This window comes from Lynx canadensis, chromosome A1, assembly GCF_007474595.2.
Source record: "Lynx canadensis isolate LIC74 chromosome A1, mLynCan4.pri.v2, whole genome shotgun sequence".
In the NCBI taxonomy this organism is placed as follows: Eukaryota; Metazoa; Chordata; class Mammalia; order Carnivora; family Felidae; genus Lynx; species Lynx canadensis.
In genome coordinates this window covers 33,639,572-33,657,860 of record NC_044303.2, presented here as the reverse complement: position 1 = coordinate 33,657,860, position 18,289 = coordinate 33,639,572, and the positions used below count along the sequence as shown (strand labels likewise).

The window sequence follows — 18,289 nt, the reverse complement described above, 5'->3', positions numbered from 1 at the left end:
TAAAGAAACAAGCTAGATTCCAAACCAATATTCAGGATTGCAGAAACAAAACAGAACAGAACAAAACAAAACTAAACTAAGATCCTGGATAACTGATGTTATCTGTACGTTGCTGAATTAACTATTTTACCTTTGAGATATGGAAATTTGCAATTATAAATTTCCCCAAGGTTTTAGTTGAGGAATACTTAACTTAAAATACGTAACTATTTTCTCTCTTTTTTCTTGTGGTAGAAAACACATAATATGAGATCTACCCTAATAAACTTTTAAGTGTATAGTATTGTTAATTATAATTATAGTATTATACAGAAGATGTCTAGAACTTTTTTTTTTTGGTCTTATATGATTGAAAATTTATACCTAGAGAATGGCAACTTCTCTTTTTCCTTTTCCCACAGCTCCTGGAAACCACCATTCTACTTTCTGCTTTAATGCGTTTGACTAGTTTAGATATGTCATGTAAGTGGATTTATGTAGTATTTGTCTTTCAGTAACTAACTTACTTTCTTAGCATAGTGCCCTCTGGATTCACCTTTGTTGTAGTATGTGACAGGATTTCTTTCTTTTTTTTGTGACTGAATAATATTCAATGCATAGAACACATTTTCTTTATCCATTGCTCTGTTGATGGACATTTAGATTGCTTCCACCTCTTGGCTGTTGTGAATAATGCAATTAACATGGGAATGCAAATATCTCTTTGAGATTCTGATTTCAGTTCTTTGGATATATACCCAGAAATGAGGCTGTTGAATCATACAGTATTTTAATTTTAATTTTTTGAGGAACTTCCATAATGTTTTCCCTAATGGCTAGACCATTTTACATCCCCTACAGTGTGCAGGGTTTCCAATGTCTCCACATCCTTGTCAACACTTGTTATCTTTGTTTATTTTGGTAATGTTGTGTTTTCATTGTGTCCGTTGTTTCCTTTGCTGTGCAGAAGTATTTAGTTTGATGTAGTCCCACTTGTCTATTTCCTTTGTATTGTCTGTGTGTTTGATGTCATACCTAAGAAACCATTGACAAGATCAATGTCAGAAAGCTTTTTCCCTATGTTTTTTTATCATAAGTTTGAGTTTCAGGACTTACATTTAAGTCTTTAATCCATTTTTGTGCAGTGTAGGATAAGAATCTAGTTTCATTCTTTTGTATGTGGATGTCCAGTTTTTACAATACCATTTGTTACGGTGATTATCCTTTTCCCATTGTGTATTCCAGTCACCCCTGTTGAAGGTCAGTTGACTATGTATACATGGGCTCATTTTAGACTATTTTATTCAATTAATATATATGTCTGCTTTTATGCCATTACTATGATGTTTTAATCATAGAAGCTTTGATATACATATTTTTTAATTTAATTTTTTGATATGTATTTTAAAATCAGGAAGTAAGATTTCTCCAGCTTTTTTCTTTTGCAATATTTTTTTGGCTATTTGGGATACTTTCTGATGCTATGTAAATTTTAGGATTATTTCTTCTATTGCTATAAAATATGCCATTGGGATTTTGACAGCAAGCATTGAATCTATAGGTTTCTTTGGGTAGTATGGGCATTTTAACAATATTGACTCTTCAAACTCATGAACATGGAGTATCTTTTATTTATTTGTGTGTTCTTTAATTTCTTTCATCAATGTTTTGTAGTTTTCAGTGGAAAAATCTTTCCCCTCTTTTGTTAGATTTATTCTGGTTATTTTTTAAAATACTATTTTAAATGGTATCAGTTTTTAAATGATTTTTTGGTATGCCAATTTTGTATCCTGCAATTTTGCTGTATTTGTTTATTCTGGAATTTGTGTGTGCGTGTGTGTGTGTGTGTGTGTGTGTGTGTGCGTGCATGTGGAGTCTTTAGTATTTTCTCTATATAAGATCATGTCATCTACAGATAGAGACAGTTTTACTTCTTTCTTTCTCATTCGGATGTCTTTTATTTCTTTTTCTTCCCTGATTGCTCTTATTAGGACTTCCACCAATATATATATATGGAACAGAAGTGATGAGAGTGAGAAACCTTGCCTTGTTCCTGACCTTAGAGGAAGAGTTTTCTTTCCATGGAGTATGATGTTAACTGTAGGCTTGTCGTATATGGCCTTTATTTTGTTGAGATACATTCCTTCTATACTTAATTGGTTGAGAGATTTATCTTTTTTTTTCTTCCATGAAAGGATGTTTTATTTTATCAAATGCTTTTTCTGCATCTATATTGAGGTGATCATGTGATTTTTTGTCTTTCATTCTGTTAATGTGGCACATCACATTTATTGATTTGGGTGTTTTGAACCATCTATGCATCCCAGGGATGAATCTAACTCAGTTATCATGTATAATCCTTTTAATGCTCTGTGTGTTTGGTTTGCTAGTACTTTTTTTAGGTCTTTGAATCTATGTTCATCAGCGTTATTGACCTTTAATTTAATTTTCTTGTCATGGCCTTACCTGGCTCTTGTATCAGGGTAGTGCTGGCCTCATAAATTGAGTTTGCTAATGTTCCTTCTACTTTAATTGTTTTTGAATAGTTTGAAAAGGATTAACATTAATTCTTCGTTAAATATTTCATAGTATGCACCCATGCAACCATCTGCTCCTGGACCTTCTTTTGCTGGGTGTTTTTGATTACTTATTTAACCTTTCCTTCATTATTAGCCTGTTTATATTTTGTATTCCTTCATGATTCAATCTTAGTGGTTTGCTTCTAGGAATTTTTCCCCATCTTCTAGATATCCATTAACAAATCAATTTGTTAATGTGTAATTGTTCATACTAGTCTCTTTTGATACTTTTTATTTCTGTGGCATCAGATTTAAAGTCTTCTTTTTCATTTCTAATTATATTTATTTGACTTTTTTCTTACATAGTTTTGCCAATTTTGTCAGTTTCTCCAAACACCAACTCTTATTTTCATTGATCTTTTCTATTGTTTCTCTAGTCTCTATTTCATTTACTTTTTAAGTTTATTTATTTATTTTGAGAGAGAGAGGGAGCATGTGAGCACAAGTAGGGGAGAGGCATAGAGAGACTGAGAGAGAGAATCCCAAGAATGCTCTGTGATGTCAGTGCAGAACCTGTGATGGGGCTTAATCTCAGGAAACATGAGATCATGACCTGAGCTGAAATCAAGACTTGGACACTTCACTGATTGAACTATCCAGGTGCCCCTATTTTATTCATTTCTGCTCTAATCTTTTTTTTTTCCTTTCCTTCTGATAACTTGGGCTTACTTTATCTCTAGTTTTTTGAGGTGTGGAATTAGTTTACTTGAGATCTTTCTTTTTTAATATAGGCATTTATCACTGTAAACTTCATTCTTAGTACTTCTTTTGATGCATCCTGTAATTTTAATGGTGTTTTTCATTCTCATTTGTCTAAAGATAATTTCTAATTTCCCATATGATTTCTTCTTTGATCCATTGGTCATTCTAAAATGTGTTGATTTTTACATATTTTGTTTTTTTTGGTTTTCCTTCTGTTGATTTCTGGTTTCATTCTGTGTGGTTGGAAAAGATACTTGCTATGATTTCAATCCTACTGCATATGTGCATTGTTTTTTGACCTAACATGTAATTTATCCCGTATAATGTTTCATGTACTCTTGAGAGAAATATATATTATGTTGTTAGGTGGAATCCTCCGTTTGTCTGTCAGGTAGATTGGTTTATGGTGTTGTTCAAGTCTACTCTTACCTTGTTGATATTCTGTCTAAATGTTTTATCTATTTTTGAAAATAGGATATTGAAGTCTCCTTCTGTTGTTATTTTGCTGTCAATTTCTCCCTTCAGATCTGTCAGTATTTACTTTATATATTAATGTGGTCTGATGTTGCATGTATATGTATTTGAAATTTTTACATCTTTCTGTGAATTGACCCTTTTATCTTTATGTACTGTCCTTTTTCTCTTTGAAAAGTTTTTGACATAAGGTCTATTTTGCCTGATACAAATATACTTACTTCTACTATCTTTTGCTTACCATTTGCATGGAATATCTTTTTCCTTAATGGTCAGACTTTGTTTGAATTTAAATTGAAAGTGAATCTGGGGCGACTGGGTGACTCAGTCAGTTAAGCATTTGACTCTTGATTTTCTCTCAAGTGGTGATCTCATGGTCGCAAGATTGAGCCCTGTGCCGGGCTCTGTGCTGAGCATGAAGCCTGCTTGGGATTCTCTCTCTCCTTCTCTCTCTGCCCCTCTCTCGTGCACATGCTCTCTCTTTCTCTCTCCCAATAAATAAACGAATAAAAATTAAAAGCAAGTCTGTTGTACACAGCATATAGTTGTATTTTGTGGTTTGTAAACTCCATTTAATTATTCTCTTTTGTATGGGGAATTTAATTCATTTACATTTAAGGTAATAAGTGGTAGGGAAAGGCTTACTATTGTCATTTTGTTAACTGTTTTCATTCTGTCTTTTAGTTGTTTGGTGTCTCTTTCCTTCTCTTAGACTCTTTGTGGGTTTTGTTTTGTTTTGTTTTGTTTTGTTTTTGGTGTGTGTGTGTTGACATGCTTTGCTTCCTTTCTCTTTCTTATTTGTATCTTAAATATATTTTCTTTGTAATTATCATTGGTCTTACATAACATGTCTTTTAGTCATAACAATTTATTTTAAGCTGATAACAACTTCAGTTTAATCACACACAAAAACTATACCCTTTTAGTACCTTTTACCACACTTTATGTTATTGTTGTCATAGTTTACATCATTTTCTATTGGGTATCCATTAACAAATTTTTGTCATTTTAATTATTGTTAACATTTTTGTTTTTTTAATTTTTATACTAAATTAAAAGTGACTTACAGAGTATAAATCTCTTTCAATTCAACAGTTTGGATCATTGGGTTTTTTCAATCTGATGTCCATTTCCTTCCCTAGACTTGGGAAAATTTCAGCCACTATTTCTTCAAATAAACTTTCTGCCCCTTTCTCTCCTTTTTCTCCTTTGGTGATGTCCATAAATTGTATATTGGTCTCTTTGGCAGTATTCCTTTAGCTTTTCTTCAGTTTTTTTCTCCTTTCTTTTTTCTTTCTGCTTTTCTAACTGGGAAATTTCAAATGATCTTTTATTCTTTTGTTTGCTCAAGTCCGTTTTTGAACCTTTCAGTGAATTTTTCAGTTCATTTATTCTTCAGCTCCAAATTTGTTTCTTTTTTATATCTTCCATCTCTTTATTGAAATTTTGTTCATGTGTCACTTCCTTGTACTCATGAGCATCTTTTTGACTATTATTTTGAAAATTTTTCCAGTCATTCATATCATCCTTTTGTCCAGTAATTCACATATCTTCTTTTCTTTTGGGTCTGTTTATGGTGTATTTATTGTATGTCTTTGATTAGGACCTTTCTTCTTTTCCTTTGTATTCCTTGTAACTTTGTACTGGTATCCACATACTTGGAGAAAAACAAAACAAAACAAACAAACAAACAAACAAACAAACAAAAAACAGCCACCTTTCCTAGTCTTTAAGGACTCTTTAAAAGGAAAGACCTTAACCAGTCAGCCCTGGAAATACTGGGGGCCTTTCAAACCTTTTCTATGGAATTGTAGTTTCCTTAGAGGGATTTGCCACTTTTCTTTTCTTTTCTTTTCTTTTCTTTTCTTTTCTTTTCTTTTCTTTTCTTTTCTTTTCTTTTCTTTTTTCTTTTCTTTTCAACATCATAATCTCTTGCTCCCTCTGGTGTCTATCTGCTGTACCATGGGTCCTCTGAAACAACATGCTGCCGTACTTTTTTGTTCTCAAAGGTTGCCAGGCGTCTAGAGTATATGGGATCCTTTAGTGAGCAAAATTGGGTTAGACACTAATTCCTCAAAGAGGCCCCCTGAAAAGCCAGAATATTGGCTGTACACTCCACTCTTCACTCTATCTCTTGAGGGGAGGCCAGTGAGCTGTATTGGCCTCTGTCTCTTATACCATTGGACCAGCAGCATGCTCCCTGATCATTTTTGTTAGGGGTCTTCAGGCATCTAGAATATGTTAGGTCCTATCTATACTCAGAGACAGGCAAGACAGAAGCCAGTCCCTTAAGTGCCTTCTCTGAAAAGCCAGTACATTGGCCATATGGTCCAGTCTTCTTTTTCATTCCCCAGGGAGAAGCCAAGAATTGGGAGTTTTTTCCTGATCATGTGGCACTGCACTGGGGGGATAGAGAATGGTGGTAAGAAGATACTAAAATTCTTCCTACTAGCTTTGATTTGGCTGTTTTTTCACTTGCCTGGGGTGTAAGAGATCCTTAACTATTTCTTGGATTTCACACAAAGAAAATTGGTGCATGTATTATTGAATCAGTGTCTCCATGGGTGCAAGGAGGGTCTGGGGCTTCCTATTCCACAATCTTACTGGTATCATGGTATCTAATCTCTTCTTGCTGAAATATTTTTAACCACTACAGAGAATTTGGGGAAATTGCAAAGAAAATGCCTCCAGAAAGGATGTGCTTCCCTATAAAAACTGTTATTAAAATAAGCATTAAAGCATGAGTTTAAACAAAAATATTTGAGGAGGCTCAAATAGGAACCCCTCCCACACTTTTATTCAACTCAAACAGGGTGATCAATGTAGATAAATTTTCAGAGATTCAACAACACGAGGGAAAGAGATGTTTGTCAGCTTCATGATCTCGCCTCATAATCTTAAAATAATGTCACATCATGTCAATAAAAGTATGAATGTAAATGTATTGTTAAAGTAGATATCTCCCCCCCCCCGCCCCCAGCTATTTATTCCACAATGCGCTTAGAAAAGACATATGGGGGGGGCACCTAGGTGGCTTAGTCAGTTAAGCATCTGACTTCAGCTCATGATCTCTCAGTTAATGAGTTTGAGCCTCAGATTGGGCTCTCTGCTATCGGTATGTAGCCTGCTTCGGATCCTCTGTCCTCCTCTCTCTCTGCCCCTCCCCCCATAAAAAAATAAACATTTGAACAACAACAAAAAAAAAAAAGAAAAGAAAAGACATTTTAGCCCAGTTGTATTACAGAAACTTGTTTATATAGGGAATCTAATGCTCTGGGACAAGTGCACCTGGTGTGCTATGCGATCTAGTGTGTTTTACTAGAGGCATTATGTCTTAGCTGTCCTCTTGATTCTAAACCATTCTTTTATCAAGTGCTCCTGAACACCACCACATCACAATCTTTTCATACACTAGGTTCCTCATGAAATTCCTTACCAACATTAAATCTGTATTCTCGTAGTTTTCTTAGAACTCCTTATTTCTATAGCCTTGCTCTGTCTATCCAGACTTTTCCCTTAACACTTGCGGGAAAACACCTAGTGCTGTGGCTGGAACATTGCTCAGATGCAGGAAATGCTTATTAAATCTGTTTTTGTTAAATCTATATCTCAGGCTGAAAGCTCTGTTCCAATCAAGCTACTCACCGTGTCTCAAAACCAGACCACACTGTCATTTCTAGATCACCTCTAATGCTTTTTCTCTGTCATCTTCTTTGTGCATCCTTTAATATCGAGCTTGAACTATACCTCCTTCGTGAAACTTCCCCTTATTACTCTCAATTACTGTCAATGAACTATACTTCCTCTGAATGGTATCATTTATTACATGTTCCATGGATTTGAGACCTCCCTCATATAAAGTAGCACATTAGATGCTAGCATTTTCATTTTAACAATCGTCTCAGCTTCTGTATTGTGAAGATAATGTCTCATGCTTCTGTATCCCTCTCATATAAATCTCTTCATAATTTAAAACTTATAAGTCAATACACATGGATGATTCATTCATTCAATAAATGTAGCATTATTTCAGGCTGGGCGATAGAGTCACAATTGTAGATGCTTCTACTATAGCATTCACCATGTGCCAGAAACTATATGAAGTACTTTAAGTTTATTAATTCACTTCACTCTCATAATAACTTTATCAAATGGGCACTATTTACTCAACCCAAATGTAAAGTTACAGACAGGGAAACTGAGGTACTGTGGTATTATGTGACTTCTCTAATTTCTACAGATAGAACCTATGTTTTGGAGCCAGGGCGTGAGCCCAAGTAATAGTTATGGGGTCTGTGCTTTAACCACTGTTCTATTCAGTATCTTTAGATGCCAGAAATACTCATATTTTAAAGCTTTCTTTCCCCTCAAGGAGCTAATAGGTCTGAAAAGAAAGAGAATGATGTCAACATGTAAGTGCAATACAATATTTTAGGTTGTGGGATATCAATCTGTACAGGCATACCTTGGAGACATTGTAGGTTTGGTTCTAATCTCCCACAATAAAGTGAATGTTGCAGTAAAGTGAGTGTAATGAGTTTTTTTGGTTTCCCAGTGCACATAAAAGTTATGTTTACACTCTCCTGTAGTCTGTGAAGTATACAATAGCATTATGTTTGAAAAAACAATATAAATACCTTAGTTAGAAATACTTTCTGGCTAAAAACTGCTAACCACCATCTGAGCTTTCAGGGAATTGTGATCACTGAACACAAATCACCATAACAAATGTAATAATAATGAAAAATTTTGAATATTGTGAAAATTAACACAATGTGACACAGACACACGAAGGGAACAAATGCTGTTAGAAAAATGATGCCGGGACTCCTGGGTGGCTCAGTCGGTCGAGCATCCGACTTCGGCTCAGGTCATGATCTCACAACTTGTGAGTTCAAGCCCCGCATCGGGCTCTGTGCTGACAGCTGGGAGCCTGGAGCCTGCCTTGGATTCTGTGTCTCCTCTCTCTCTGTGCCTAACCCACTCTCATTCTGTCTCTGTCTCTCTCAAAAATAAATAAACATTAAAAAATGTTTTTAAAAAGAACAAAAAAAGAAAAATGATGCCGATAGACTTGCTTGACACAGGGTTGCCACACACCTTCAGTTTGTAAAAAATGCAAATATTTGCCGATGACAATAAAGCAAAATGCCATAAAATGATATCTGCCTATATAAAGGAGCGGGTGGAGTAATCAGTTTTACATGAACTAAGGGGACAGTGAGTTTTGTGGCTAACCTGATGGTTGAGCTGGGACTTGAAGGGGAAGTAATGCTTGAGAGTTGAATGAAGGCACATAGGGACAAAAGAAACATGATGTTTGGGACAGTTTAATGTAGTTTGGCATATAAGGCTAGTTGCCAAACAATATCTATTCTTCGTGTCTCATATATGTTAGAACACTAACTTTGTTTATAAGGGCAGTGTAGTCAGTCTGCCTTATAGCTGGATTTATCCATATGACTAAGTTTTAGCCAATAAAAAAAAAAAAAAACAGTTGTGTGGGACTCTGATAACACTTTAGAACCATCAATGTGTACCTTAAAACTCTTTTTTTTTTTGAATAGGAGAAAAATATACATTTTTATTCTATTTCAGCCACTGGTTTTGAGTTTTTATGTTATATAAAGTAAAATTCCAATTGATGTAGTGTTACTGGAACACAGAGCAAGAGAGGAGTCCCTGCTTAGGAAGGCAGTTTGAAAATATTTGGAGGGAAATAATAAAATGTATTGTATCCCATGTAAGGAATTTGTACTTTGTCTCATAGGCTAGTGTTTCTCAATTCTGGCTAATTTGTAATCACCTGGAGCCTTAAAAAAAAAAGTGTATGTATGTGTCTGTGTATATATACGTGTGTATGTATAAACCTTCAGGTCTTACCCTTAACCAGCTAATTAATCTCTAGGGCAGGGGTTTTTAAACTTGGCTTCACATTTAATCATGAAGCCCAGACCATACCCAGACCTAGAATGTCATGATCTCTGGAGGTAGGGAATTCAGGCATCATTATTTCTAAAGATCTCCCTGAGTTATTAAAATGTTCAGCCATGGGTGAGAAACACTGGCGAAAGCAACAGACTTGGGAGTGTATCAAAAGAATTTTAAGGAAGTTTAAGACATTTAGTTTATATGTTATTGTTTTGGCTGCGGTGTGGAGAGTTGATTAAGAAAAATTTACATTTTAGAATGAAATGTGCTACTTTCCCTAAATTGTTTCAAAGGGTTTTCCGTACAGTAATAAAATTTCAGTTTTCTACCAAGGATGAGTAGGTGTATCTCCCCAGGCATGGCATGTTGTAATTTTTAAAGAGCACTAGACAAAGAATAAGTTATCCTAGTAAAGGCTCATCACTAGGTCACTTTGAGGTATGTGTTCTGCTGCAGCTATTGAAAACTCCGCTAAAACTTATTTGATCAATAATAGTATTTGTTATTTTACCTAACAAAGTTCAGAGGGAGAGTGCTTCAAGATGTAGTTCATTTATCTGATTAGCGGTGGCATTAAGTCCCTCCACCTTGTTCCTCTGATAATTTAGGTGGATGGCTTATGGGTTGTTGTAAATCCAGGTGTTACATCTAAATAGTAATATACAGACAGGAAAAGAGAATCGCATGTCTTTTGTTCTTTATTGAGAGAGGACAATTTCTGAGAAGCCCTAGAAGCCCATTTCCTCTAACATCTCATTGGGCAGAATTACACCACGTGACCATTGTTAAACCCAATCATTTTCTTAAGGCTGGATTGTCGTGACTGCGATTTCTCAATTCTACCTGCTATCTGTGGATCATCCGGAAATTTGGCCTAAAGTAGGGCCAAATTTCAGGAAACTTTAAGAAACAATATCGATGGTAAAATATTTAGCCAGAGAAAATCTTCACTATAGGAGATTCAAAATAAAAAGACAGGGGCGCCTGGGTGGCTCAGGCAGGTGAGTGTCTGACTTGAGCTCAGGTCATGATCTCACAGTTTGTGGCTTCGAGCCCCGCACTGGGCTCTGTGCTGACAGCTCAGAGCCTGGAACCTGCTTTGGATCCTGTGTCTCCTTCTCTCTCTGCTTCTCCCCTGCTTGTTCTCTCTTTCTCTCTCTCTCTCTCAAAAATGAATAATAATTTTTTTTTTTTTTTTTTAAATAAAAAGAGCCAGTCACAGTATATCTTGTGAATACCTCAAGAGCAAAGAGGAAATGGAATTTCTCTGTCTGGAATGAGTCAGATGGAGAGCTTGTGGAGACACAGAGTTGAAGTGGCAGGCAGAGCTTCCCTGTGTCGTCAGCACAGGGTGACAAAAGAACACATAAATAAGGGGCGCCTGGGTGGCTCAGTGGGTTGAGCGGCTGACTTTGGTTGCGGTCATGATCTCACAGCAGGTGAGTTCGAGCCCCGCCTCTGGCTCTTTGCTGACAGCTTGGAGCCTAGAGCCTGCTTTGGATTCTGTGTCTCCCTCTCTCTCTGCCCCTAATCCACTCCCATTCTGTCTCTGTCTCTCTCAAGGATGAATAAACATTAAAAAAATTTAAAAAAACACATAAATAAGTCAAAAAAGACATACTTTGACTTTGTTATTAATTATATTATGATGCAAAGCAAGTTACTTAACCTTTCTTGGTTTCAGTTTCCTCAATATAATGATTATACTACTTTCTAGACTTGCTTGTGTGATTCTTTTAAATGAGGAAATTAGATACATAGTTTATCATTTACAATTGCAATTATTAAATAAATTTTTAAAACATGTTTTATAGATACTATAATAGTAACCACAGTAAATACTTACCTGTTTTTGGTAGATTAGATTGCCATTGTTACCTGAATAACGTGGAAATGGCATTTACTGAGAGTCGGCTATGCTCTAGGTATTCCGCTAAAACTTTACTTATTATCTCATTGCTATGAAATATATCTTTATTTTATTATCCATCTTCATTTTAGAGATTAGGAGACTCAAGTTCATGAAATTTAATTAGTTTGCCTACTATCACACAGATAATAAATGCCTAAGCTGAGATTCCAGTACGCTACTTACAGATTACATCATATCGTTTTCATGTTTCTGGGTATATATGTGCGTGGAGGGAATAGCCTTTTATTTTAAATTACTTTTCTAGTAATATTACATGTATAAAACATCTGTACAAGGAACACTTTTTGAGTGTTAAGCATGTTGTTGAATAAAGTTACCATTTTCTTATACCCTTGCTTGTAGTAAGTCCCGGCGAACATACTATCTCTCACACTCAGGCGATTGGAAAGGGAGATTGATGGTTGTAGGGATGAATTAAAAGGTAATAATGGAGCCTGATCCAGTTTGAGGAAGAAGAGGAGAGGTTAGGTTAATGCATTATAAAATATTGGATAAGAATACGAGTAGACAGACTGCTATCAAGCAGAGATAGGTAACACCAGGAGAGGAGGACTGGGAAGGTTACGAGACAAAATTTACCTTACTTTCTTTTGGGCCAGTCCTGGCTCTACCCTCATGAAGTTCTTGGTCCTTGTTCTGGTCAGGATGGTTGGATATGGGGAGGGGAGTATAACTCCATCAGAGCAGGTAGGCACAATGTAGTCTGTAGAGACCGTAAGATTCTCAATGCACAGGATCATCTGCCATTTATTATGTGATTCTTCATCACCCACCAGACTACCTTCTTCATATTAGATGGACAAGAAATCCTTGTGGAAATAAGTTGTTTCTTAAAACTAATGACTCACCAATAAGCTGACTATGTATTAGAAATTGTGCAAGGAGTATGTTATGGCTATGGTGAATTAACAGAAACTACCTGCCCCGTGTTCAGTTGCATTTATGATGTGCACAGTAAGTGTGTAAGACTTCCATTTCTCAGCTCTGGACTTGGGCTGTTGCAAGATTACAATGATGGATCAGAAAACACAGTGCTGAACATCATCACTAGAAGGATGGGAGAATCAGAAATCTAGATAGCCAATGTAGGCTAATAAATTCCACATGTGAGGCAGTGATTTTGTTATAAGGGAGTGTTGAGATTAAAAATATAAGTGAGAAATTCCAAAATTAAATCTAGAAATGTGGAAGCTAAATTTTTGTGATGGTCTTGAATTCAGATGCATTGAGAGGAAACAAAGTGTACCCAGAGTTATAACATTTTCCTTGTGTAATATTTGTGTGATAGCTTCCTTGGAAAATATCTTAGAGTCCTTCTCTTAAGGATACACTTTTATCAACATTAAAGCAGAGCTCTCTTATTCTGGTTAATTTTCATGGTTAGGAAATGTCTTCTTTATTTAAACATTGATTAAGTTCTCACTTGTTATATTTATAGAACATTAGATTTTGACATTTTACATCACCATTTTATTAATTGGTTTATTGTATGTAAAGAAAATTGTTAGTAAGTCATACCCTAAGTAAATGTTTCCTTTAGCCTTTTGGGCTCTAGTTTTCTCATCTTAAAATTAATGTGACTCCTACTAGTCTTTTATGATTTGCGGAAGGAAAACCTTCCTACATTTGATAACAGCAGTGCACAATTGGATCATGATATCCTAAGGTGTTCTGTTGAATGATTCTTGTTGGTTAAACTAGGTCGTATTTTAACCCTAAATTATACTTATACTAGAAATCAGGTGGGTCTTAGCATGGAAATTATTTGGGAATCACCGTCCTAGATTTATGTTTACCTAAAAAGCAACCTTCTGGGAAAGACTCATTTTGACAGAGAAGAGAATCCAGATGCCAGTATTTTATTCACAGTCAATGGAAGAGTCAGTGAAAATGTTGGTAAAGAGATATGGTCTCTCAGATTAAGCTTTGGTTCTATCTTCATAGACTCATCCCTGAGTTTTAGCCTAAGGAATAACAACAAAATAGAGAGTTAAGAATTAACCTAAACGAATCGCCACCTTCTTAAATGCAGTAAGGCAACTCTGTTTTATTTTTTTAAATTTTTTAAATTTTTTTAACTTTAGCGTTTATTTTTGTGTTTTTTTTGTTTGTTTTTTGTTTTTTTCAATATATGAAATTCATTGTCAAATTGGTTTCCATACAACACCCAGTGCTCATCCCAAAAGGTGCCCTCCTCAATACCCATCACCCACCCTCCCCTCCCTCCCACCCCCCATCACCCTCAGTTTGTTCTCAGTTTTTAAGAGTCTCTTATGCTTTGGCTCTCTCCCACTCTAACCTCTTTTTTTTTTTTTTTTTTTTTTTTAAATCTGGCCCTTTGTAGCAACGTGGATGGAAGTGGAGAGTGTTATGCCAAGTGAAATAAGCCATACAGAGAAAGACAGATACCATATGTTTTCACTCTTATGTGGATCCTGAGAAACTTAACAGAAACCCGTGGGGGAGGAGAAGGGGAAAAAAATGGTAACTGTTTTTAGTGGAGGTTTTTCAATGTTATGAGACAGCCTTTTTGCAACTTCACAAAGCTCCTTATTGTCTGGGTGTCAGCAAACTCTTGACGGCACAAGGAGCAGCAGAATATTTATGGGCATCAACAAGACAGCCCCCCAGGTTTCCCCTGCTGTAGTTGAGCCCTATAATTCCATCCTCACTACCCACACCACTCTGGAACTCTCTGTGCCTTCATGGTAGACAATGAGGTCGTCTATGACATCTGTCATAGAAACTTTGATATTGAATGCCCAGCCTACACTAACCTTAACCACCTTATTAACCAGATTGTGTATTTAATCACTGCTTCCCTCAGATTTGATGGAACCTTGAATGTTGATTTGACAGAATTCCAGACCAACTTGGTGCCCTATCCTCACATCCACTTCCCTCTGGCCACATACGGCCCTACTTCTCTGCTGAGAAAGCCCACCACGAACAGCTTACTGTAGCAGAGATCACTAGAGCATGCTTTGAGCCAGCCAATCACATGGTGAAATGTGACCCTCACCATGGTAAATACATGGCTTGCTGCCTGTTGTACCATTGGTGACGTGGTTCCGATAGATGTCAGTCCTGCCACTGCCACTCTCAAGACCAAGCATACCATCCAGTTTGTGGACTGGTGCCCCACTGGCTTCAGAGTTGGCATTAATTCCCTGCCTCCCACTGTGGTACCAGGTGGAGACCTGGCCAAAGTATAGTGAGGTGTATGCATGCTGAGCAACACCACAGCCATTTGGTGAGGCCTGGGCTCACCTAGACCACAAGTTTGACCTGATATAGGCCAAGTGTGCCTTTGTTCACTGGTATGTGAGTGAAGGCATGGAGGAAGGAGAGTTTTTTGAGGCCCATGAGGACATGGCTGCCCTTGAGAAGGATTATGAGGACGATGGATAGTGCTGAGGGAGAGGATAAGTGTGAAGAGTATTAACTTGTCTGCTACAATTTTACTCTCCATTGTCTTGGGACTGTCTTATTTTTGTTCTGGAAGCTGTCCATCGTGGCCCTAACTTGTTAATAAAAGTAGTGTTTCTATGTAAAAACAAAACAAAACAAAACAAAAAAAAAAAAAAAAAACAAAAAAACCAAGAAAGCAAAAAGCAAAGGGACATAAGGAGACTTTGGGAGGGAGATGTTGGCTATGTCCCTTCTCTTGATTGTGGTGATGTTATTATGGAAATCTGCATATGTCTATACCATCGGATTATACACATTAATATGTACAGTTATTTGTATATAATTTATACCTATGGTAACCTTATGAGACTAAATGAGAAATGAAAGATGAAGGCTTTATATTGGGCTCCGTAGCAAATTACTATAAACAGGCAGCCTCAAACACTATTTATTAGCTCATAGTTTTGTGGGTCAGGAGTTCAGGCATGGCATGATTGACATTTCTTCTTTAGGTCTTACAAGGTTGAAATTATGGTGTTGCTAGATGTGTTTTCATCTGGAGCTTGGGAGTTTTCTAAGCTCATATGGATATGGCAGACTTCATTTTTTTGCAGTGTGGTACTGAGATGCCCTTTCCTTGCTGGATATTAGTTGTGGGCTGTTACCAAGTCCCTAAGGCTACCCACATTCCTTGTCAGATAGCCCCCTAGGGTTCAAAGCCAGCAGCAAAGAATCTCCCTTGACTCAAATCTCTCTTATGCTCAAATCTATGATTTCTAGAAGATCTTATTCTAAGAGCTCACCTGATTAAATAAAGCTCATCTAGGATAATTACCTATCTTAAGGTCAACTGTTTTGAGCCTTAACTGAATCTGTCAAAATCCCTTCACAGCAGCATCTAGATTAGTGTTGGTTTCAGTAGCTGGTAGAAAATATGTTATGCCAGGGACAGAGCATCTTTCAGTCATTTTACAAGACTCTGGAAAATACTATGCACAGGATTTACATATTTCAAGGTCTCTTTTGTTCTGGTCCCAACCTTTGTTCCTCTTCTTGCCTACCATTAGTCTATGTAAAGTAATTCCATCCAAACTTGTTGATTAATTGTCAATTTAAGAACACTTATGTTTTTGGGGTGCCTGCGTGGCTCAGTTGGTTAAGTGTCTTACTTCATCTCGGGTCCTGATCTCATGGTTTTTGGGTTCAAGCTCTATGTCATGTTCTTCACTGACAATGTAGAGCCTGCTTGGGATTCTCTCTCTTTCTCTCTCTCACTCTTCTCTCTCTCTGCCCTTCCCTTACTTGTGCTTTCTCTCTCAAAATAAATAAATAAACTTAAAAAAAAGAAAATGAAAAAAAGTGTCTATATAATAGTGTACATATAGACTGCATAGAGAAACTATATATATTAATGAATTCAGATTTTTTATAGAACTGAATTCTGGAATTATAGAAAGGTGTTTTGGTCTGCCAGAAAAGCCTAATTTGTTTTATTTTTCTTGGACTTTTTTATTTTCTGTTTTTCATGAATTCCCGCTCTAACTACTGTATAATTTTTCCTTTGCCATGTCCACCTAAAATGATCATTTATCGATTTTGTTGATCGATATGTGCCACTCATTTTTAGATTTTTGGCAATGTAGGGGAGGTATTTTCTGTAACAGGAAACTATTTTTCTGAAACAAAGGATTTTGAGGTCACTCACATGCTACCTATTAAGCGATCTGGTTTACATAAATGCCGCTTAATTAGAAGATCATTTTCAATAGAAGATTAAGGGGGTTCAGATTAGTTAAGTAAGTAAGACCTTTGAACATCTTCCTGTTTAGGGCCACCTGGGTGGCTCAGTTGGTTAAGCATCAGTCAGACTTTGGCTCAGGTCATGATCTCAAGGTCCATGAGTTTGCACCCCTTGTCAGGCTCTGTGTGGACAGCTCAGAGCCTGGAGCCTGCTTCGGATTTTGTGTCTCCCTCTCTCTCTGCCCTCCCCCACTTGTGGTCTGTCTGTCTTTCTCTCAAAATAAAATAAAATCATAAAACAATTGTAGAACTTCTTCCTGTTTTAAGATTTTCTTTGTTCTGATTTAGAAATACTTTGACTTTTTAATATTAACTAAAGCCATATACTTAAATGTTTAGCTGTTTGCATCTTAATTACTGAGCAAAACAGCAACAATTATGCATATTATTATAGGCATATAAAATTAATTTTTGTTGATTTTAGTAAGTTGTCGATTTGTTGTAGTTATCTTGTCCTTTAGTCTGCAAATGATTGCTGTTATAGCAGGATTCTTTGCTTATGGCTCTCCACTATAATGGAAAGTACACCATGGAGTTAGACCTAGGTTTGCATCCTGGCCCCACAAGCAATCTGGGTAGGTTATATAATGTTTTTGAGCCCCACTTCATTTGAAAAAAAGGGAGATAATAAATATGTGTCAAATGGTTACTATGAAGATTTATGAGATATTTTCAAAGCAAATGGAACAAGTAAGTAATAAATTATTTGTTTGCCTCTTTTCTATCACGATTTTGTGAAAAAATACACATTTTATATTGAGTACTTATTGCCTGTGGTAATAAGGAAAACGTTATGTGTTGTCCCCCTTAAAATAATATTGAAATAGAACATACTAATAACCTCCTCTGAAGGTTGGGCTGTAAAATTAGCAAAGAAGTCTTCTTTAAATCTCCTCAAAGATTTGGAAATGAGGTAGGGAGACTGGTTGACTATCCAATCTTGTGTTTGTACGTTAATGTTGGCAGATAAGCTAATATTGGCAAGGTAGTATCCCTTCCCATAGGAGACAAGGGAGAAATACACTGACTTAGAAGATTACACATTGTTGTTTATTTCCTACTCAATTTTTTAGATTTGTCATAGGGACATAACCATGCTGGGTCTGTGATTATATTTCATTGTTAGTTCATACATTTTAAATATGGGGAAAACCAATCAGACTTTGCATGCTTGGTCAATGTGAGTCTCCTCCATTAAAAAAAAAAGGGTCTATATAATAGTGTATGTATAGACTAGATAGAGACCATATACATTAATTAACTCAGATTTTTTTTTATAGAACTGAATTCTGGAATTATAGATAGGTGTGGATGATGGAAGGAATGAGTGAGAAAGTGATACTAAGGGGAAAACAAATTTGTTTTCGTATGCTGACATGTCACTATGTTGGAAAAATGACAACATAATTTGGTGCTTTTTATAGAGGAAAAATAAGATTACCTGTTTGAAGAATTTTTTAGAAATCAGCTATGTATTTTA

General features: G+C 36.1%; 1 pseudogene; it reads left to right on the top strand.

The window, feature by feature from the left end:
• Window positions 1-14,202: 14,202 nt before the first annotated feature.
• LOC115525667 lies at window positions 14,203-15,043 on the top strand (annotated as a pseudogene).
• The last annotated feature ends 3,246 nt before the right edge of the window (window positions 15,044-18,289 follow it).